The 24228-nt window shown below is 40.8% G+C and overlaps 1 long non-coding RNA gene across 2 annotated transcripts in view; it reads right to left on the bottom strand.

Annotated features, from left to right (window-relative positions):
• Positions 1 to 508: 508 nt before the first annotated feature.
• LOC128644864 (uncharacterized) overlaps positions 509 to 24228 on the bottom strand; it is a 359997-nt gene continuing 336277 nt past the window's right edge. For both annotated transcript variants that reach the window (XR_008400053.1, XR_008400054.1), the window contains one exon: positions 509 to 706. This is a non-coding gene — a long non-coding RNA (uncharacterized LOC128644864). The remainder of the gene's footprint in view (positions 707 to 24228) is intronic.

Raw genomic sequence — 24228 nt, 5'->3', positions numbered from 1 at the left:
GTTAGGAGCTGAACGCTGCTTTTTTGCATGTGTTAGGTTTTTTTTCAGCTCAAACAGCCCCATTGTTTCCTATGGGGATATCGTGCACGAGCACGTTTTTGAGGCCGGCCGCGTCCGTAAGCAACTCTGGTATCGAGAGTTGCATTTGCGGTAAAAATGCTCTACGCTCCTTTTTTGAGCCTAACGCAGCCTTTGTTTGAACTCTCGATACCAGAGTTAATTTTATGGTGCGGCCAGAAAAAAGCCTGCGGAGCGTTAACAGCCCTTTTACCGCCAAACTCCAAATCTAGGCCTATGTGTTTAATGTCCCTTTAAACAAGGTTATATTAGTCTTTTAAAAAGGGCAGAAGGTGTCTTGTGTTTGGTTCACTGCCCTGAAAAATCAAGCTGCATTACTCTGAGATTGGTAGTAGGTCTACATGATGACAGCCAATCCAGAGCATTTATAGGCACATTTTATACAAGCACACATCATATAGAATGGTATAAACATTACTGAAACCACAGATAACATAAAACATTTTATTATTTTATTCTTTATGAAATTTGCACTTTTTTAGCTTTTTTTTCTGCCCATTACTACTAAGCTTTAATTTTCACATCATTTTTCATGTATTTTATTATTTTTATTGTTGCTTACACTCCACGGTTTGTTGATAATCCACAATAAGGAATTACATTTTCATTTTCTTTCTCTGTTAAAGATCTATAAAATATAAAATGAAGTGTTATTGGCAACAACATGTATAGTGTCAAAAAGGACATCAAAAAGGCCACTCTATAACTAAATGTTAAAAATGCTAATTAATAAGTATTGTCGTTAAAAATCCATACTAATTTCAAGTTTTTTCAGTGATGTCTGTGATGTCTACAGTCTTAAAGGGACATAAAACCCAATTTTTTTTCATTCAGGATTCTATTATCTGATTTACTTCATTCTTTAGATATCTTTGTTGAAGAAATAACACAAGGCATCTATGTGCAACCACCAATCAGCAGCTACTGAGCCTATCTAGATACGCTTATCAACAAAGGATATCAAGAGAATGATGCAAATTAGATAATAGAAGTAAATTGGAAAGATGTTTCAAATTGCATGCTCTTTCTAAATCATAAAAAATGGGTTTCATGTCATTTTAAGAATATCACAGAATTTCCTAATTTAATTTATAAATAAAGGCTATCCCTATTCAACAAACACTAGCAGTATTAAAATCCTTATTTAACATGATAGAGTGAGATTTCCATATTCAACATCAATATATGAATTATTTTATCAAAATTTCTAAACATAGTAACACGTTTTACTGATTTAAATTTACAATGGTTAAACTTGCTATGCATTATTGCATTAAAATTAGCTGAAATATTTAAATTTTACTATAAAAGAAACAAATTATTAAAACAATTCAGAGGACCGGTTTCAAACACATTAATCCTAAAATACAAAAGGCAAGATCACAATCTTGTATCTAAATTTTAACCATCTCATTATACTCTTAAGATTGTTGTATACAGCTATGAGTGGTGGAAACCCCAGAAATAAATTATTATTATTATTATTATTATTATTTTTAAAATAAATAAATAAAACCTGCCACAATATTGGCTTGGAGGAGCTTATAATGATAACAAGCCCATCCTATGTAATTAAAGGGACAGTCTAGTCAAAATTAAACTTCTATGATTCGGATAGGGCATGCAATTTTAAACAGCTCTTCAATTTACTTGTATTATTAAATTTGCTTTGTTCTTTATTCTTTGTGGTATTCTTTGTTAAAAGCTTAACCTAGGTAGGCTCATATGCCAATTTCTATTCAATTTGAAGGCCACCTCTTATCTCAGTGCATTTTGACAGTTTTCCGCAGATGGACAGCGCTAGTTCATGAGTGCCATATAAATAACATTGTGCTCACATGCGTGGAGTTATTTATGTGCCACCACTGATTGGCTTAAATGCAAGTCTGTAAAAAGAACTGAAATAAGGAGGCAGTCTGTAGAGGCTTAGATACAAGGTAATTACAGAGGTAAAAAGTGTATTAATATTACAGTGTTGCTTATGTAACACTGAGGAATGGTTAATAAAGGGATTAGTCTGACATTTAACCCCTAATATGTGATTTCAACCACTATATTTTGGGGCCCATTTATCAAGTTCCGTAATTAGCTTGAGGGCCCGTGTTTCTGGTGAGTCTTCAGACTCGCCAGAAACAGCAGTTATGAAGCAGCGGTCACAAAGACTGCTGCTCCATAACCCTGTCCGCCTGCTCTGAGCAGGCGGACAGGAATCGCCGGAATTCAACCCGATCGAGTACGATCGGGTTGATTGACACCCCCCTGCTGGCGGCCCATTAGCAATGAGTCTGCAAGGGGCGGAGTTGCACCAGCAGCTCTTGTGAGCTGCTGGTGCAATGCTGGATATGGGGAGCGTATTGCTCTCGCATTCAGCGAGGTCTTGCGGACCTGATCCACACTGTCGGATCAGGTCCGCAAGACCTTTAGTAAATAGGGCTCTTAGCCTTTGATTTACCAGGCTCCCTTCCTGCAAAGGGCAACTCCACTATACTGACCATATTAAGCACCCCTGACACCGACAGCAACAAATTCCACCAAACTCAAACGTCACATTAAAGGCTGAACCCATAATAACCTTAAAGGGACACTGTACCCAAATTTTTTCTTTTGTAATTCAGAAAGAACATGCAATTTTAAGCAACTTTCTAATTTACTCCTATTATCAATTTTTCTTTGTTCTCTTGCTATCATTATTTGAAAAAGAAGGCATCTAAGCTTTTTTTTGGTTTAAGTACTCTGGACAGCACTTTTTTATTGGTGGATGAATTTATCCACCAATCAGCAAGGACAACCCAGGTTGTTCACCAAAAATGGGCCGGCATTTAAACTTACATTCTTGCATTTCAAATAAAGATACCAAGAGAATGAAGAAAATTCGATAATAGGAGTAAATTAGAAAGTTGCTTAAAATTTCATGCTCAATCTGAATCACGAAAGAAAATGTATGGGTACGGTGTCCCTTTAAGCCCTTAGCCAGAAAAAGGCTATCCAGGGGCCATAGATCATATGTTTTGTTTTTGGTTCACAATCGGTTCCCTGATTGGTCGTCATATTGCAAGTAAGCTCCTGGATAAGAAAAACATTTTTTGTATATATAAAAAAAAAAGGAGAGAGAGAAAACTATTTAAAGAAAGGGATAAAAAAGCTATAAACTAAAATAAATACGCATATAACAGTGTGATTGCTAAATCCTTTGACTCACAGCAGTTACACACTGAGTAATACTTTTTATTGCAAGGATGTTTACACCTCTAGAATTTAATTACATGTTAAAATTAGTTTAGAAAATTTGTGCGCTTGCTCACACTTTAAACTTTGTTGTTTCAATGAAATAACCAAGAAAGAAAAAAGAAAAAAAAAGGGTTGGGAAAGGTGCGGGAAAGGACAAAAGATAAAGATACTTCAAATTTTGTTGACAAACATTTAAAGATTATAGATATTTTGTATATACTTGCTTCATTGAAACATTATTTCAAAATCCCTTTAAGCATACTGAACTGTTTGAGCTGCAACTTAATTCTGATTTAAGCTTTGATAAACATTCCTTAAAGGGACACTTTGAGATGGTAATATAAAATGATAAATTGTATATATATAAAAAAAACATAATTTATGCTTACCTGATAAATTTATTTCTCTTGTAGTGTAGTCAGTCCACGGGTCATCCATTACTTATGGAATATATCTCTTCCTAACAGGAAGCTGCAAGAGGATCACCCAAGCAGAGCTGCTATATAGCTCCTCCCCTCACATGTCATATTCAGTCATTCGACCAAAAGCAGACGAGAAAGGAGAAACCATAGGGTGCAGTGGTGACTGGAGTTTAATTAAAATTTAGATCTACCTTAAAGACAGGGCGGGCCGTGGACTGACTACACTACAAGAGAAATAAATTTATCAGGTAAGCATAAATTATGTTTTCTCTTGTTAAGTGTAGTCAGTCCACGGGTCATCCATTACTTATGGAATACCAATACCAAAGCTAAAGTACACGGATGAAGGGAGGGACAAGGCAGGAACATTAAACAGAAGGAACCACTGCCAGTAGTACCTTTCTCCCAAAAATAGCTTCCGAAGAAGCAAAAGTGTCAAATTTGTAAAATTTTGAAAAAGTGTGAAGTGAAGACCAAGTTGCAGCCTTGCAAACCTGTTCAACAGAGGCCTCATTTTTAAAGGCCCAGGTGGAAGCCACAGCTCTAGTAGAATGAGCTGTAATCCTTTCAGGAGGCTGCTGTCCAGCGGTCTCATAGGCTAAACGTATTATGCTACGAAGCCAAAAAGAGAGAGAGGTAGCCGAAGCCTTTTGACCTCTTCTCTGTCCAGAGTAAACGACAAACAGGGAAGAAGTTTGACGAAAATCTTTAGTTGCCTGCAAATAGAACTTCAGGGCACGGACTACGTCCAGATTATGTAAAAGTCGTTCCTTCTTTGAAGAAGGGTTAGGACACAGTGATGGAACAACAATCTCTTGATTGATATTCCTGTTAGTAACTACCTTAGGTAAGAACCCAGGTTTAGTACGCAGAACTACCTTGTCTGAATGAAAAATCAGATAAGGAGAATCACAATGTAAGGCAGATAACTCAGAGACTCTTCGAGCCGAGGAAATAGCCATCAAAAACAGAACCTTCCAGGATAACAGCTTGATATCAATGGAATGAAGGGGTTCAAATGGAACGCCTTGAAGAACGTTAAGAACTAAGTTTAACTAGCAGATAAGCCCTTTTCTAAACCCTCTTGTAGAAAGGACAATATCCTAGGAATCCTAACCTTACTCCATGAGTAACTCTTGGATTCGCACCAATATAAATATTTACGCCATATCTTATGGTAAATTTTTCTGGTAACAGGCTTCCTAGCCTGTATTAAGGTATCAATAACCGACTCCGAGAAGCCATGCTTTGATAGAATCAAGCGTTCAATCTCCATGCAGTCAGCCTCAGAGAAATTAGATTTGGATGGTTGAAAGGACCCTGAATTAGAAGGTCCCGTCTCAGAGGCAGAGACCACGGTGGACAGGACGACATGTCCACTAGGTCTGCATACCAGGTCCTGCGTGGCCACGCAGGCGCTATCAGAATCACCAAAGCTCTCTCCTGTTTGATCTTGGCAATCAAACGAGGAAGCATCGGGAATGGTGGAAACACATAAGCCATGTTGAAGACCCAAGGGGCTGTCAGAGCATCTATCAGCACCGCTCCCGGGTCCCTGGACCTGGATCCGTAACAAGGAAGCTTGGCATTCTGGCGAGACGCCATGAGATCCAGATCTGGTTTGCCCCAACGATGAATCAGTTGAGCAAAAACCTCCGGATGAAGTTCCCACTCCCCCGGATGAAAAGTCTGGCGACTTAGAAAATCCGCCTCCCAGTTCTCCACGCCTGGGATGTAAATCGCTGACAGGTGGCAAGAGTGAGACTCTGCCCAGTGAATTATCTTTGAGACTTCCAACATCGCTAGGGAACTTCTGGTTCCCCCTTGATGGTTGATGTAAGCCACAGTCGTGATGTTGTCCGACTGAAATCTGATGAACCTCAGAGTTGCTAACTGAGGCCAAGCTAGGAGAGCATTGAATATTGCTCTTAATTCCAGAATATTTATTGGGAGGAGTTTCTCCTCCTGAGTCCATAGTCCCTGAGCCTTCAGGGAGTTCCAAACAGCGCCCCAGCCTAGAAGGCTGGCGTCTGTTGTTACAATCGTCCAATCTGGCCTGCGAAAGGTCATCCCTTTGGACAGATGTGGCAGAGAAAGCCACCATAGAAGAGAATCTCTGGTCTCTTGATCCAGATTTAGCAGGGGGGACAAATCTGAGTAATCCCCGTTCCACTGACTTAACATGCACAATTGCAGCGGTCTGAGATGCAGGCGCGCAAATGGTACTATGTCCATTGCCGCTACCATTAAGCCGATTACTTCCATGCACTGAGCTACTGACGGGTGTGGAATGGAATGAAGGACACGGCAAGCATTTAGAAGTTTTGATAACCTGGCCTCTGTCAGGTAAATTTTCATCTCTACACAATCTATAAGAGTCCCTAGAAAGGGAACCCTTGTAAGTGGTGATAGAGAACTCTTTTCCACATTCACCTTCCACCCATGCGACCTCAGAAATGCCAGAACTATCTCTGTATGAGACTTGGCAGTTTGAAAACTTGAAGCTTGTATCAGAATGTCGTCTAGGTACGGAGTCACCGCAATGCCTCGCGGTCTAAGTACCGCCAGAAGTGAGCCCAGAACTTTTGTAAAGATTCTTGGAGCCATAGCTAATCCAAAGGGAAGAGCTAAAAAATGGTAATGCCTGTCTAGGAAAGCAAATCTTAGATACCGATAATGATCCTTGTGAATCGGTATGTGAAGGTAGGCATCCTTTAAGTCCACTGTGGTCATGTACTGACCCTCTTGGATCATGGGAAGGATGGTTCGAATAGTTTCCATTTTGAATGATGGAACTCTTAGGAATTTGTTTAGGATTTTTAAGTCCAAGATTGGTCTGAAGGTTCCCTCTTTCTTGGGAACCACAAATAGATTTGAATAGAATCCTTGCCCGTGTTCCGTCCGCGGAACTGGGTGGATCACCCCCATTAGTAAGAGGTCTTGTACACAGCGTAGAAACGCCTCTTTCTTTATTTGGTTTGCTGATAACCTTGAAAGATGAAATCTCCCTCGTGGAGGAGAAGTTTTGAAGTCCAGGAGATATCCCTGAGATATGATCTCCAACGCCCAGGGATCCTGGACATCTCTTGCCCAAGCCTGGGTGAAGAGAGAAAGTCTGCCCCCCACTAGATCCGTTTCCGGATAGGGGGCCCTCTCTTTATGCTGTCTTAGGGGCAGCAGCAGGTTTTCTGGCCTGCTTGCCCTTGTTCCAGGACTGGTTAGTTTTCCAGCCTTGTCTGTAACGAGCAACAGCTCCTTCCTGTTTTGGAGCGGAGGAAGTTGATGCTGCTCCTGCCTTGAGGTTACGAAAGGCACGAAAATTAGACTGTTTGGCTTTTGATTTGGCCCTGTCCTGAGGTAGAGCATGGCCCTTACCTCCCGTAATGTCAGCGATAATTTCTTTCAAGCCGGGCCCGAATAAGGTCTGCCCTTTGAAAGGAATATTAAGCAATTTAGATTTAGAAGTCACGTCAGCTGACCAGGATTTAAGCCATAGCACTCTGCGCGCTTGGATGGCGAATCCAGAGTTCTTAGCCGTAAGTTTGGTTAAATGTATGACGACATCAGAAACAAATGCGTTAGCTAGCTTAAGTGCTTTAAGCTTGTTCATAATTTCATCCAATGGAGCTGTGCGAATGGCCTCTTCCAGAGACTCAAACCAGAATGCCGCCGCAGCAGTGACAGGCGCAATGCATGCAAGGGGCTGTAAGATAAAACCTTGTTGAACAAACATTTTCTTAAGGTAACCCTCTAATTTCTTATCCATTGGATCTGAAAAGGCACAACTATCCTCCACCGGGATAGTGGTACGCTTAGCTAAAGTAGAAACTGCTCCCTCCACCTTAGGGACCGTCTGCCATAAGTCTCGTGTGGTGGCGTCTATAGGAAACATTTTCCTAAATATGGGAGGAGGGGAAAAAGGCACACCAGGTCTATCCCACTCCTTGCTAATAATCTCTGTAAGCCTTTTAGGTATAGGAAACACGTCAGTACACACCGGTACCGCATAGTATCTATCCAACCTACATCATTTTTCTGGAATTGCAACCATGTTACAATCATTCAGAGCCGCTAATACCTCCCCTAGCAATATGCGGAGGTTCTCAAGCTTAAATTTAAAATTAGAAATCTCTGAATCCAGTCTCCCTGGATCAGATCCGTCACCCACAGAATGAAGCTCTCCGTCTTCACGTTCTGCAAACTGTGACGCAGTATCTGACATGGCTCTCACCTCATCCGCACGCTCTGTCCTTAACCCAGAGCTATCGCGCTTGCCTCTTAATTCTGGCAATTTAGATAATACTTCTGTCATAACAGTAGCCATGTCTTGCAAAGTGATTTGTAAGGGCTTCCCTGATGTACTTGGCGCCACAAAATCCCGCACCTCCTAAGCGGGAGGCGAAGGTACTAACACGTGAGGAGAGTTAGTCGGCATAACTTCCCCCTCGTTGTCTGGTGATAATTTCTTTACATGTAAAGATTGACTTTTATTTAAAGTAACATCAATGCAATTAGTACACAAATTTCTATTGGGTTCCACATTGGCCTTTAAACATAGTGAACAAAGAGATTCATCTGTGTCAGACATGTTTAAACAGACTAGCAATGAGACTAGCAAGCTTGGAAATACTTTTCTAAATAAATTTACAAGCAATATAAAAAACGCTACTGTGCCTTTAAGAAGCACAAAAAACTGTCACAGTTGAAATAACAATGAACCAAAATAGTTATAGCAACCAATTTTTCACAGTAAATGTATTAAGTTAGCAAAGGATTGCACCCACCAGCAAATGGATGATTAACCCCTTAATACCCAAAAACGGATAACAATTTAATAATTAACGTTTTTATCACAGTCAAAACACACTGTCACAGGTCTGCTGTGACTGATTACCTCCCTCAAAATGAATTTTAAGACCCCTGAGCTCTCTAGAGACAATCTGGATCATGGAGGATGAAGTAGACAGATTGTGACTGAATTTTTACTGCGCAAAAAAGCGCTAAAATAGGCCCCTCCCACTCATATTACAACAGTGGGGAAGCTCAGATAACTGTTTCTATGCAGAAAACAAAGATGGCCATGTGGTAAAAATCATGCCCCAATAAGTTTTATCACCAAGTACCTCACAAAAAACGATTAACATGCCAGTAAACGTTTTAAACATACATTTTAAAAGTTATGAAGTGTTATTAATAAGCCTGCTACCAGTCGCTTTTACTGCAGTTAAGGCTCATACATTACTTCAGTATTAACAGTATTTTCAGAGTCAATTCCATTCCTTAGAAAAATACATTCAGTGTACACACACTCATCAGCCTAATACCAGTCGCTATCACTGCATTTAAGGCTGAACTTACGTTACATTGGTATCAGCAGTATTTTCTCAGTCAATTCCATTCCTCAGAAAAATAATTTACTGCACATACCTCTTTTGCAGGGGGGCCCTGCATGCTATTCCCCTTTTCTGAAGTTACCTCACTCCTCAGATGAGAACAGCCAGTGGATCTTAGTTACGTCTGCTAAGATCATAGAAAACGCAGGCAGATTCTTCTTCTAATGCTGCCTGAGAACAAACAGCACACTCCGGTGCCATTTAAAATAACAAACTTTTGATTGAAGAAATAAACTAAGTTAAAAAACACCACAGACCTCTCACAGCGACCTATCTTTAGTTAGGCTGCAAGAGAATGACTGAATATGACATGTGAGGGGAGGAGCTATATAGCAGCTCTGCTTGGGTGATCCTCTTGCAGCTTCCTGTTAGGAAGAGATATATTCCATAAGTAATGGATGACCCGTGGACTGACTATACTTAACAAGAGAAAAGACTCTGCAATATGCTTTCATTATTTAATTTGTCCCCTTTTCCTGTAATTCCATCCTGGAATTGTGAGCTAGTCAGTTCCTGTTAGAAATGGAAGTGTAGAACACTATTATATTCCACACAGTCATTGGTTGCACACTCCAGTGACTTATTTATAACTGTACTTAATTTGCCACAGCAGAGAAGGTAACCTAAGTTACAACATGGCAGCTCCCATTGTTTTATAGACACTAAGGGGATCAATTTATCAAGCTCCGTACGGGGCCTGATGCCCCATGTTTCCATAACCTGTCCGCCTGCTCTGAGGTGGCGGACAGAAATCAACCCGATCGACTCATGCGCAATACGTTCTTTCGGCAAGGGGGTCATTTTAAGAACGGAACTTTGCCAAAAAGCATGCATTGCGCATGCGCAAAATATGTGCAAGAACTGAATCAACACGGAGATGTCCATGTGTTCAATCTGCAAAAGTTAAAAACAAAGGGCCCTATGATCTAAAGCTCTCCTCTGTGGCATAAGTATCTAAGAAGTCTATGCAGCACTGTGTGGTACCTCAAAGAATTTTAGAAAGGTAAAATTTAGGCTTGAGTACTGTTTCCACCTCTATGCAGTTTGAGGATGTAAAGAGAGAAACATATATTGCAATATAATGCTCAAAAACAGCCCCAAAAGATATTGGGTCATTCCTGAAAATGCTGGCCAGTTTTTTTTATTATCAGTACCAAAAAGTTCCACGGTGAGTCGCACATGCAACTTTTCTATTACAATATCCTTTTAATGTCCCTTTCACCATTGTTCAACCTGAGATATTCTAAAATTATTTCATCTAGTTCCCTGTCTTTAAATATATACACAAACAAGTCTTAGGAAGCAGTAATTATTCTCATTTTATCAGATAATAAATAGACAGAGATATTAAATTCATAGTATAATGCATATAATTCTCTGCTAACGCTGCAAAGACTACAAAAAGCGAAGGCTTCATGGTGTTTTTTTACATAGGAATTTATAGTCTAAGGCACATTTTAAAATCTTCTTATGTATTTTATTGCACAAGTGCTTGGGTAATTTCATCCTTTTTTGGTGTCTTTTTCAGAGTGTGAGAGACTTTGATCCTCCTCCGATTATGTTGCATGAGAACCATCTGGATACAGGCAGTGTGCTGGCTGTCACTGTGGGGTCAGATTTTATGTTATAATGTTTTCACCCATATCTCAGCTGAGTGAGACCCACACATTTATTTTTACTAGTACTTTTCTTTACCTCTTCAGTTAAAATACAAGGTTTTCACTACATTTGCTTCCAGGAATTATGTATACAGCAGATCTGCTAAGCAATATATTTAAGCTTTTTAACACCAGGGAGATAATCATTTTTACATGTGACAAAAGATGTTTTACAGAAACAATTAAGGGCTAGATTACAAATGGAACGCTAATTTATCGTACGCCCGCAAAGAGGCAGGTGATAACTAACTAGCGATTGCAAGTGACCTCTCGTTAATTTTTTAAATGTTCCCCAACTGGCTCCCAAAAATATTTGACGTCCCTTTTAAATACTAAAAAAATGGTGGCATTTTTTTTCTAAAAAATAACTGCACTTGGCAGTTATTGGGGGCTAAGGTTGGCAGCTGTGGGGTGTTAGTATGAAAAAACAGCACTGAAAAGTGCCTTTACATTGCGGTCTATGGGAACTGTGTGTTCCCCGTAAATATATATGTAAATGATTTTATACATATATATTTATGTGTTAATATGTGTAAAAACACCAAAAAAGACAGTCCCACGCTCCGAAAATTAAAATAACAAATTTTTATTCCAAAAATTTAAAACGTGACAGCATGCCACCTACAAAATAATGTGAGAGGAAAGCGCAGCACACGGACTTACGTGTTTCGGCAGTTTGCCATAAATACACACATAAACACATACATATATATGTATATAATCATATATATATATATATATACTGACCATATTGCCTCTTTAAAAAGGGACACACATGAAAAATACATGTCAGGGTTCTTATACAAAACATTTATTTAAACAGCCTTGAAAACAGCCGTGACATATGTATTTTTCATATGTGACCCTTTTTAAAGTGGCAATATGGTCACCCTACATATATATTTATATTTGCTGCCCATTGCTAAGCGACTTACCACATCTCATGCCGTGTCTCATCCCATGTCCCATTGGAGCCTATGGAAGTGCGCTTTTGTGAGTCCAATGATTCCGTGCAATGCAAACGCTTGGTCTCATTCGTATTGCACCTAACTCTTAATACCAGCACACATAAGCATGCACTGGTATTATTCAGTACAGCGCAAATATCGTTTATTAATATCGATATTTTGTACTCCACTTGTAATCTGGCTCTTAATTGGATGTCAACACTGAGCTGCACTGATATATATCCAGATTTTTACATGATTTTTTTATTTCAAAACTTCTGCTTTAACAATGTAAGCACATTTTATATTCAATATTTTAGATGAAAGAAAATATGACTACATGTCCCTTTATTAAAATGAACACTTCTTCCTTCTGTGTAAAAATGTTGCCTTTTTCCCATGCTCCCTTTAAAGGCCAAACAGACATTTCTCTAACCAATATTTTCACACTGCTGAAAATTGCCTAAATCAACTATTTGATTTGCAGCATTTTGAGCTCCTGGTTAGAGAAAATGCTTTTTGGCCTTTTTTAGGGAGCGTAGGACAAAGCACAATTTTTTTAAAGCAAAAGCAAGAAGTGATTAAAGGGACATGAAACCCAAAAATTGTCTTTCATGATTCAGATAGAGAATACAATTTCAAACAACTTTCTAATTTACTTATATTTTCTAATCTGTTTCTTTCTCTTGGAATCATTTGTTGAAGGAGCAGCATTGCGCTACTGGTTTCTAACTGAACACATGGGTGAGCCAATCACAATCAATATATATATATGTAGGCACCAATCAACTACTAGAACCTAGGTTCTCTACTGCCCCTGATATTGCCTAGATAAACCCTTCACCAAAGGATAACAAGAGAATAAAGCAAATTAAATAATAGAAGTAAATTGGAAAGTTGTTTAAAATTGTATTCTCTGGGGGATATTTATCAAGCCGCCAACAGCAAATACGCCGGAATTCTGCAGCGTAATTGTTGCGAGCTTGATCCGACCTAGTTATCAAAGCCTACAAACCGGCAAAAGTTGACATTTGTGACGTAACATACGATCCGCCGGTCTCAATCTGACTCAGGCCAATGCTTATGTCATTACAGATGTTCCGAATTTGGCTCTATTTGACACCTTTTCCCATTTATCAAATTTCTAACTGGTATGCTTGCGGCTATTCCGGCCCATCGTACCTGGTTTTCAATCCGCCACCCTGGAGGCTGCGGATGCCATAGGAATCAATGGGAGTCTGAAAGCAGTGAAAGCTTATGTTCGATGCTGCCAGATATCTCATTGATTTATATGGTTGAAAACCAGTAACATTTACACCTAACACCCTAACATAAGTCCAGAGTCTAAACCCTAATCTTCTGCCCCCAACATCGCCGCCACCTACATAATGTTATTAACCCCTATTCCGTTGCTCCCGGACCCCGCCGCAACTTAAAGTTATTTACCCCTATCCCGCTGCTCCCGGACCCCGCTGCCACTAAATAAATGCATTAACCCCTAAACCTCTGGCCTCCCACATCACTACACTACCACTAACTAAACCTATTAACATCTAAACCGCCAGCCCCCACATTGCCATACACTAAATTAAGCTATTAACCCCTAAACATAACAACCCGCTAACTTTAAATTACAACATCCCTATCTTAAAAAAAAAATTAAACTTACCTGTAGAATTAAAATAAACTATTTTTAAACTATTATTTAACCTACCCTAACTATTATACTACAATAAAATTAAACTACCAATTAAATTAACTAAATTACATATTAAAAAACCCTAACCCTACTCAAATTATTTAAATCTACTATTAAACATTATTAAAAATTACTAAATTACCAAAAAAAAATAAACGCTAAGTTACAAAAAAAAAAACCCACTAACGGCTAGATTTAGAGTTTTGTCGGTAAGGACCCGCGTAGCTAACGCCGGCTTTTTTCTGGCCGCACCATAAAAATAACTCTGGTATTGAGAGTCCACATAAAGGCTGCGTTAGGCTCCAAAAAAGGAGCGTAGAGCATATTTAACGCAGCTTCAACTCTCGATACCAGAGTTGCTTACGGACGCGGCCAGCCTCAAAAACGTGCTTGTGCACGATTCCCCCATAGGAAACAATGGGGCTGTTTGAGCTGAAAAAAAACCTAACACCTGCAAAAAAGCCGCGTTCAGCTCCTAACGCAGCACCATTGTTTCCTATGGGGAAACACTTCCTACGTCTGCACCTAACACTCTAACATGTACCCCGAGTCTAAACACCCCTAACCTTACACTTATTAACCCCTATTCTGCCGCCCCCGCTATTGCTGACCTCTGCATATTATTATTAACCCCTAATCTGCCGCTCCGTAAACCGCCGCTACTTACATTATCCCTATGTACCCCTAATCTGCTGCCCCTAACACCGCCAACCCCTATATTATATTTATTAACCCCTAATCTGCCCCCCTCAACGTCGCCTCCACCTGCCTACACTTATTAACCCCTAATCTGCCGACCGGACCTGAGCACTACTATAATAAAGTTATTAACCCCTAATCCGCCTCACTAACCCTATAATAAATAGTATTAACCCCTAATCTGCCCTCCCTAACATCGCCGACACCTAACTTCAATTATTAACCCCTAATCTGCCCACTGGAGCTCACCGCTATTCTAATAAATGTATTAACCCCTAAAGCTAAGTCTAACCCTAACACTAACACCCCCCTAAGTTAAATATAATTTTAATCTAACAAAATAAATTATCTCTTATTAAATAAATTATTCCTATTTAAAGCTAAATTCTTACCTGTAAAATAAATCCTAATATAGCTACAATATAAATTATAATTATATTATAGCTATTTTAGGATTAATATTTATTTTACAGGTAACTTTGTAATTATTTTAACCAGGTACAATAGCTATTAAATAGTTAATAACTATTTAATAGTTACCTAGTTAAAATAATAACAAAATTACATGTAAAATAAATCCTAACCTAAGTTACAATTAAACCTAACACTACACTATCATTAAATTAATTAAATAAAATATCTACAATTACCTACAATTAAACCTAACACTACACTATCAATACATTAATTAAATACAATATCTACAAATAACTACAATGAAATAAACTAACTAAAGTACAAAAAAATAAAAAAGAACTAAGTTACAAAAAATAAAAAAATATTTACAAACATAAGGAAAATCTTACAACAATTTTAAACTAATTACACCTACTCTAAGCCCCCTAATAAAATAACAAAGCCCCCCAAAATAAAAATGCCCTACCCTATTCTAAATTACTAAAGTTCAAAGCTCTTTTACCTTACCAGCCCTGAACAGGGCCCTTTGCGGGGCATGCCCCAAAGAATTCAGCTCTTTTGCCTGTAAAAAAAAACATACAATACCCCCCAACATTACAACCCACCACCCACATACTCCTAATCTAACCCAAACCCCCCTTAAATAAACCTAACACTAAGCCCCTGAAGATCTTCCTACCTTGTCTTCACCTCACCGGGTATCACCGATCCGTCCTGGCTCCGATATCTTCATCCAACCCAAGAGGGGGCTAGACATCCATCATCCGATGGCTGAAGAAGTCCAGAAGAGGGTCCAAAGTCTTCATCCTATCCGGGAAGAAGAGTAGATCCGGACCGGCAACCATCTTCTTCCAAGCGGCATCTTCTTTCTTCATCCTATGAGGACCGGCTCCATCCTGAAGACCTCCACCGCGGACCCATCTTCATCCGGCGACGTCCAACTGAAGAATGACGGTTCCTTTAAGGGACGTCATCCAAGATGGCGTCCCTCGAATTCCGATTGGCTGATAGGATTCTATCAGCCAATCGGAATTAAGGTAAGAATATTCTGATTGGCTGATGGAATCAGCCAATCAGAATCAAGTTCAATCCGATTGGCTGATCCAATCAGCCAATCAGATTGAGCTCGCATTCTATTGGCTATTAGGGTATGTAAAAGAGCTAAATGCCCTTTTAAGGGCAATGCCCATACAAATGCCCTTTTCAGGGCAATGGGGAGCTTAGGTTATTTTAGATTTAGTTTTTTTATTTGGGGGGGTTGGTTGGGTGGTGGGTTTTACTGTTGGGGTTTTTTTTTTTTTACAGGTAAAAGAGCTGAATTCTTTGGGGCAATGCCCCACAAAAGCTCCTTTTAATGGCCATTGATAGTTTATTGGAGGCTAGGGTATTTTTTTTATTTTGGGGGGGCTTTTTTATTTTGATAGGGCTATTAGATAAGTGTAATTCTTTTTATTTTTGATAATGTGGTTTGTTTGTTTTTGTTGGTAATTTTGTGTTTTTTATTTTTTGTAACTTAGCGTTTATTTTTTAGGTAATTTAGTAATTTTTAATAATGTTTAATAGTAGATTTAAATAATTTGAGTAGGGTTAGGGTTTTTTAATATGTAATTTAGTTAATTTAATTGTAGGATAAGAGTTAGGGTAGGTTAATTAATAGTTTAAAAATAGTTCATTTTAATTCTACAGGTAAGTTTACATTTATTTTAAGATAGGGATGTTTTAATTTTAATTTAAAGTTAGTGGCTTGTTAGGTTTAGGGGTTAATAGCTTAATTTAGTATATGGCAATGTGGGTGGTTGGCAGTTTAGGGGTTAATAGGTTTAGTTAGTGGTAGTGATGTGGGAGGCCAGAGGTTTAGGGGTTAATACATTTATTTAGGTTGCGGCAGGGTCTGGGAGCGGCGGGATAGGGGTTAATTACTTTATTTAGGTTGCGGCGGGGTCCGGGAGCGGCGTGATAGGGGTTAAACATTTTAGTATTGTGGCGGCGTTTAGTGACAGGGTATAAATAAAGTTGGTAAAAATGCTCATCGCCCCGTACTTGGTGCGCGTCTTTTTTCCGGCTTTTTTTAATAAATATGGAGATCATATTCAGGTACATGGCCCCTCTATCTGAATCATGAAAGAAAAATTTTGGGTTTCATGTCCCTTTAATGTTCTTTTAATGTAAACATTTACTGCAGCATTGCTCTTTCACACATGCAAATTTGAAGGTAACAAACAGATGCCCCAAAATGTTTAAAATATAACAATATTATTGTCTTTTTACTGCTATAGAACCATTTATTTATGTATTTGCAATTGCTGCTATTTTGCAAACTCACAGATTTTGTATCTTAAAAAATTAAAGTTAAATTATGGATTGATTAAAAAACAACAACAAATGTTGTCCCAACAGACAAGACATGCATGAGTGTATAAGATAATAAATATTACAATTGTGAATAAGCACACATTTTCATAAACATTTATCAAGATTGCAGTTGGACAATTCTCAGGTAGAGAACCTGTCTACTTGCAAATGTCACTTGTGATGCAGCAGTTAGTTGCAAAATTCAACATTGCACAAGTGGTCTCTTGTGCAAAACTGCCCTCTGCTCTTGCACAATTTGACATGTCAATCACCTCAAACAAGTGAGTGTCTGGGGGGATTTATCTTGCTACTTCAGAGGCTAAAAAAGCAGTTTTTGCTTCTTACATTTTTAGTTGCAGGCTCGCACGTTTGAGCTTGCGCTGCCAACCCTCAAAATCTGCAAATGTAGCTTAAATGGATAGTCTACTAAAAATGAACCCTTCATGATTCAGATAGAGCATGAAATTTTAAGCCCCTTTCTAATTTATTCATATTATCAATTATTCTTCATTCTCTTGGTATCTTTATTTGAAAAAGCAAGAATGTAAGCTTAGGAGCCGGCCTATTATTGTTTTAGCACCAGGGTAGCGCTTGCTGATTGGTGGCTACATTTAAACACCTATATCTAAGCTCTACCCAGGTGCTGAACCAAAAATGAGCTGGCTCCTAAGTTTACATTCTTGTTTTTTCAAATAAAGATACCAAGAGAACGAAGAAAAATTAATAGATAGTTGCTTAAAATTGCATGCTCTATCTGAATCATGAAATCTTAATTTAATACATTTTCCTCTTAGCACTGATGCAAATTGTATGACTTACCAATGACAATGCATTTTTCTGTATATGCCTAGCAGTGGCTGTTTTATTAGGGGGCTACAGGGTGTTTCCTCACTTTTTCTGTTGCATCCCCATTAAAGTTGCATCCATAACAACAGATGCTAGAAAACTTTCTGCAGAAAGTAGTGTGTGCTTGGTCAGTTACCTGCACACATAGCTGCTTAGGGGAGGGGGTGGGTTGAGATGATACATAGCAATATATGGGAGGATTTTAATTTTAATACTTTGCTGGAATATTGCCAGCCATATATTTATTCATTATTAGTTCATGCATATTCAACACATCCTTATATATTATAAGGGCAAACCCCCATTGACTTCAATGGGCAGGCAAATTTTTAAACCCACAGGGACTCTTTCTGGCCACAATAGTGATGGAAAAGTTGTTTCAAGGGGACTAACACCTGGACTGTGGCATGCCGGAGGGGGATCCATGGCAAAACTCCCATGGAAAATTACATAGTTGATGCAGAGTCTGGTTTTAAGCCACAAAGGGCATAAATCACCTAACATTCCTAAATTGTTTGGAATAACGTGCTTTAAAACATCAGGTATGATGTTGTATCGATCAGGTAGTGTAAGGGTTACGCCCGCTTCACAGTGACAGACCAAACTCCCCGTTTAAAGGGACAGTCTACACCAGAATTTTTATTGTTTTAAAAGATAGATAATCCCTTTATTACCCATTTCCCAATTTTGCATAACTAACACATTTATAATAATATACTTTTAACCACTGTGATTATCTTGTATCAAAGCCTCTGCAAACTGCCCCTTTTTTCAGTTCTTTTGACAGACTTGCAGTCTAGCCAATCAGTGCCTGCTCCCAGATAACTTCTCGTGCACGAGCACAGTGTTATCTATATGAAATGCGTGAACTAACACCCTCTAGTGGTGAAAAACTGTAAAAATGCAATCTGAAAGAGGTGGGCTTCAAGGTCTAAGAAATTAGCATATGAACCTCATAGGTTAAGCTTTCAACTAAGAATACCAAGAGAACAAAGCAAAATTGGTGATAAAAGTAAATTGGAAAATTGTTTAAAATTACATGCTCTATCTGAATCATGAAAGTTTATTTTGGCCTAGACTGTCCCTTTAATGCACCGCAAACAACCGCAAATAGTCCATTTGCACAACCGCAAACTCCCCATTTGCACAAGGTTGGATACCAAGCTAGCCATGTCCCGTTCCTTGTCCTCATTGATGTCATTGAAGGTCTCTTCCTCCACCCAGCCACGTACAACACCAAGGGTCCCCAAAAGGTTACAACAAGCCCCCTGGGATGCCTGCTGTGTTTGGTCTTCCACCTCCTCAAAGCCACCTTCCTCCTCTGACTCCTCTTCTTCAGACTCCTCTCTCTGCGTTGCCTCTCTCTGTGTTATTATAAGGTGTGTTAAGTAGTACTATTCCTATCAGTTTAATCCCTGTGGTGTCCCCTATCAGGGGACGTGTATATTTCATGGATTTTAGGAACTGGGAGATGGAAAAAGATGCTTGGTCGGTCCTCCTACTTCAAATTTGGGGCACTGCGTGTGCAATCTAATGTGCCACCAGATAGGAGTGGTGTGTTAAGTAGTACTATTCCTATCAGTTTAATCCCTGTTATGTGCCTCTTTTTATTGGTTTGGTTTTTGAAGCCACAGTGCTGCACCAGAGGCCAGAAAAATTAGGCATGTACACATGCCTGAAAAATTAGGTAGTGTTGCAGAAAATGTGATGTTTGTTTCCCAGGCAGAAAGTGCCCTAAAACATTGTGGCTTGAACCCTAGTTGGTGGCCGATAAGTCACGCAAGTCATCCGGCATTTGAAGATAAAATACAGCACAGTGTGGACCATTTTTAGCCCAAGGCAGCTCATCTCATCAGGCCTTTTTCCTCGAGTGTATCACCCAATGTCAGTCCCTTCGGGATCCATCCCTCATTCATCTTAATAAAGGTGAGGTAATCTAGACTTTTTTGACCTAGGCGACTTCTCTTCTCAGTGACAATACCTCCTGCTGCACTGAAGGTCCTCTCTGACAGGACACTTGAAGCGGGGCAGGCCAGAAGTTCTATTGCAAATTGGGATAGCTCAGGCCACAGGTCAAGCCTGCACACCCAGTAGTCAAGGGGTTCATCGCTCCTCTGAGTGTCGAGATCTGCAGTTAAGGCGAGGTAGTCTGCTACCTGTCGGTCGAGTCGTTCTCTGAGCGTGGAACCCGAAGGGCTGTGGCGATGCATAGGAGTTAAAAAGCTTTGCATGTCCTCCATCAACAACATGTCTGTAAAGTGTCCTGTCCTTGCTGGCGTGGTCGTGGGAGTCGTAGGATTACTTTCACCTCTTCCCCTGTTAGATTCCCGTTGTGCTGTGACATCACCCTTATACGCTGTGTAAAGCATACTTTTTAATTTATTTTGGAACTGCTGCATCCTTTCCGACTTGCGGTAATTTGGTAACATTTCAGGCACTTTATGCTTATACCAGGGGTCTAGTAGCGTGGACACCCAGTACAGGTCGTTCTCCTTCAGCTTTTTTATACGAGGGTCACTCAACAGGCACGACAGCATGAAAGACCCCATTTGCACAAGGTTGGATGCTGAGCTACTCATGTCCCGTTCCTCGTCCTCAGTGATCTCACTTAAGGTATCTTCTTCCCCCCAGCCACGTACAACACCACGGGTACCAGATAGGTGACAACGAGCACCCTGGGATGCCTGTTGTGGTTGGTCTTCTTCCTCCTCCTTAAAGCCACATTCCTCCTCTGACTCCTCTTCCTCACAATCCTCTTCCTGCGTTGCCGCTGGTCCAGCAAGCGATGCTGATAAGGCTGTTTCTGGTGGTAATGGTGACCACAACTCTTCCTCTTCACGCTCATCTATGGCCTGATCCAGCACTCTTCGCAGGGCACGCTCCAGTAAGAAAACAAATGGTATGATGTCGCTGATGGTGCCTTCGGTGCGACTGACTAGGTTTGTCACCTCCTCAAAAGGACGCATGAGCCTACAGGCATTGCGCATGAGCTCCCAGTAACGTGGGAAAAAAATTCCCAGCTCCGCAGAGGCTGTCCTAGCACCCCGGTGATACAAATACTCGTTAATGGCTTTTTCTTGTTGGAGCAGACGGTCGAACATTAGGAGCGTTGAATTCCAACGTGTCGGGCTGTCGCAAATCAAGCGCCTCACTGGCATGTTGTTTCACCGCTGGATATCGGAAAAGTGCGCCATGGCCGTGTAGGAACGCCTCAAATGGCCACACAGCTTCCTGGCCTGCTTCAGGACGTCCTGTAAGCCTGGGTACTTATGCACAAAGCGTTGTACGATCAGATTAAACACATGTGCCATGCACAGCACATGTGTCAACTTGCCCAATTTCAAAGCCGCCACCAAATTACTTCCATTGTCAGAAACCACTTTGCCGATCTCCAGTTGGTGCAGAGTCAGCCACTGATCCACCTGTGCATTCAGGGCGGACAGGAGTGCTGGTCTGGTGTGACTCTCTGCTTTCAGGCAAGTCAACCCCAAGACGGCGTGACACTGCCGTATCCGGGATGTGGAATAGTACCTGCGGAGCTGGGGGGTGCCGTTGATGTGGAGCAAGACGCAGCAGCAGAAGAGGACTCAGCCGAGGAGGTTATGGAAGAGGATGGAGTAGGAGGAGTAGAGAAGGTGGCAGAAGGCCTGCCTGCAAGTCGTGGTGGTGTCACCAACTCCTCCTCTGCAGAGCCACGCATTCCATGCTTGGCAGCCGTCAGTAGGTTTACCCAATGCGCAGTGTAGGTGATATACCTGCCCTGACCATTCTTTGCAGACCAGCTATCAGTGGTCATATGGACCCTTGCCCCAACACTGTGTGCCAGACATGCCATTACTTCCTTTTGCACAATCGAGTACAGGTTTGGGATTGCCTTTTGTGCAAAGAAATTTCGGCCAGATACCTTCCACTGCGGTGTCCCAATAGCTACAAATTTTTTGAACGCCTCAGACTCCACCAGCTTGTATGGTAAAAGCTGGCGGGCTAAGAGTTCAGACAAGCCAGCTGTCAGACGCCGGGCAAGGGGGTGACTTTGTGACATTGGCTTTTTACGCTCAAACATGTCCTTGACAGACACCTGACTGTGGGTAGATGAGCAGGAACTGCTCCGGAAGAGAGACGGGGTGGCGGATGGTTGAGAGGGGGCAAGGAGGACAGCAGTGGTTGACGTGGCTGAAGATGCTGGACCAGGAGGAGGATGGCGGCTTTGAGTTGGTGTGCTGCTTCTACTCATGTGTTGATCCCATAGGCGTTTGTGATGTGCGATCATGTGCCTTCGCAAAGCAGTTGTACCTAGGTGGGTGTTGGACTTCCCACGACTCAGTTTCTTTTGGCACAGGTTGCAAATGGCATCGCTGTTGTCAGAGGCAGACACACAAAAAAAAATGCCACACTGCTGAGCTCTGCGATGACGGCATTCTGGTGGTGGCAACAGCATGCGTTGATTGGCGTGCTGTCTGGCTGACCCCGGGTGCTGATGCATGCTGTCTGACTGTGCCACTAGCTCCTTGCAATGATCTCCCCCTGCTTCCAACTCGTCTCCTCCTCTTCCTCTCTGTCTCCCCATCTGAACTTTCCCCCTGTTCTTCTTCTCTTCTAGAGGGCACCCACGTGACATCCACGGATGCATCGTCATCATCAACTGCTTCACTTGTATCTGACAAATCAACAAAGGAAGCAGCAGCGGGTACAACATCATCATCATCACACCGTATGTCCCTGTCTGTAATGCTGCCTGACTGAGACATATTACTGTTATCTACATCCTCTGTCATTGATGGTTGCGCATCACTCATTTCTTCCAACTGATGTGTAAAAAACTCCTCTGACAGATCAAGTGAAGCGGCTGTGGTGCTAGTGTTGGTGGTGGCGGCAGGAGGGTGAGTGGTAACTTGAGAGGTGCCCGAAGATAAGCTGGAGGAGGATGGTGCGTCAAGGTTCGGAGCAGAAGCTATAGAAGATTGGGTGTCCTGTGTTATAAAGTCAACTATGTCCTCCTCAGAACTTTTCGAGTTCATGGGACGTGGCCTCTGAACACTCTGGGCATTATTCTAGTGCCAAAGGTAATCACAGCACCACGACCACAACGGCACCTTTGGGGTGGCCTGCCTCTGCCTGTCATTTTTTTTTAAATGTACACTTACAGAACTATTAAACAAGATATGAGTGGTGGCACTGGGCAAGTGGGCACAGTATACACTGTGAGCCTGACAAAAAAAAGCAGACTGATGTTTCACAGTCCAAAAAGTTTTTATTTTTTTAAATGTACACTTACACTACTATTAAACAAGATATGAGTGGTGGCACTGGGCAAGTGGGCCCAGTATAAGCTGTGAACATGAAACAAAAAAGCAGACTGATGTTTCACAGTCCAAAAAGTTTTTATTTTTTTAAATGTACACTTACACTACTATTAAACAAGATATGAGTGGTGGCACTGGGCAAGTGGGCCCAGTATAAGCTGTGAGCATGAAACAAAAAAGCAGACTGATGTTTCACAGTCCAAAAAGTTTTTTTTTTATTTTAAATGTACACTTACACTACTATTAAACAAGATATGAGTGTTGGCACTGGGCAAGTGGGCCCAGTATAAGCTGTGAGCCTGAAACAAAAAAGCAGACTGATGTTTCACAGTCCAAAAAGTTTTTTTTTTTTTTTTAAATGTACACTTACACTACTATTAAACAAGATATGAGTGGTGGCACTGGGCAAGTGGGCACAGTATACACTGTGAGCCTGACACAAAAAAGCAGACTGATGTTTTACAGTCCAAAAAGTTTTTTGTTTTTAAATTCACATTACTGTTACACCAGATATGAGTGGTGGCACTTGGCAAGTGGGCACTGTATACGCTGTAAGCCTGGCACACACGCTGGCAGGCAGGCAACTGCAATTAGATTACACTAGCAGACTGATGTTTCACAGTCAAAAAAGTTTTTTTTTTTAATTTACACTATTGTTACACCAGATATGAGTGGGGGCACTGGGCAAGTGGGCACAGTATACGCTGTGAGCCTGGCACACACGCTGGCAGGCAGGCAGGCAACTGCAATTTGATTACACTAGCATACTGATGTTTCACAGTCAAAAAAGATTTTTTTTAAAATTTACACTACTGTTACACCAGATATGAGTGGTGGCACTGGGCAAGTGGGCCTGGCACACACGCTGGCAGGCAGGCAACTGCAATTAGATTACACTAACAGACTGATGTTTCACAGTTTAAAAAGTTTTTTTTTTTAAATTTATACTACTGTTACACCAGATATGAGTGGTGTGGCACTGGGCAAGTGGGTCTGGCACACACGCTGGCAGGCAGGCAACTGCAATTAGATTACACTAGCAGACTGATGTTTCACAGTCAAAAAAGTTTTTTTTTTAAATTTACACTACTGTTACACCAGATATGAGTGGTGTGGCACTGGGCAAGTTGGTCTGGCACACACGCTGGCAGGCAGGCAACTGAAATTAGATTACACTAGCAGACTG

The sequence above is a fragment of the Bombina bombina genome, chromosome 1 (assembly GCF_027579735.1).
Source record: "Bombina bombina isolate aBomBom1 chromosome 1, aBomBom1.pri, whole genome shotgun sequence".
NCBI classification, from domain to species: domain Eukaryota; kingdom Metazoa; phylum Chordata; class Amphibia; order Anura; family Bombinatoridae; genus Bombina; species Bombina bombina.
Note: the sequence above shows the minus strand (reverse complement) of the source record. Positions and strands in the feature narration are given on the sequence as shown.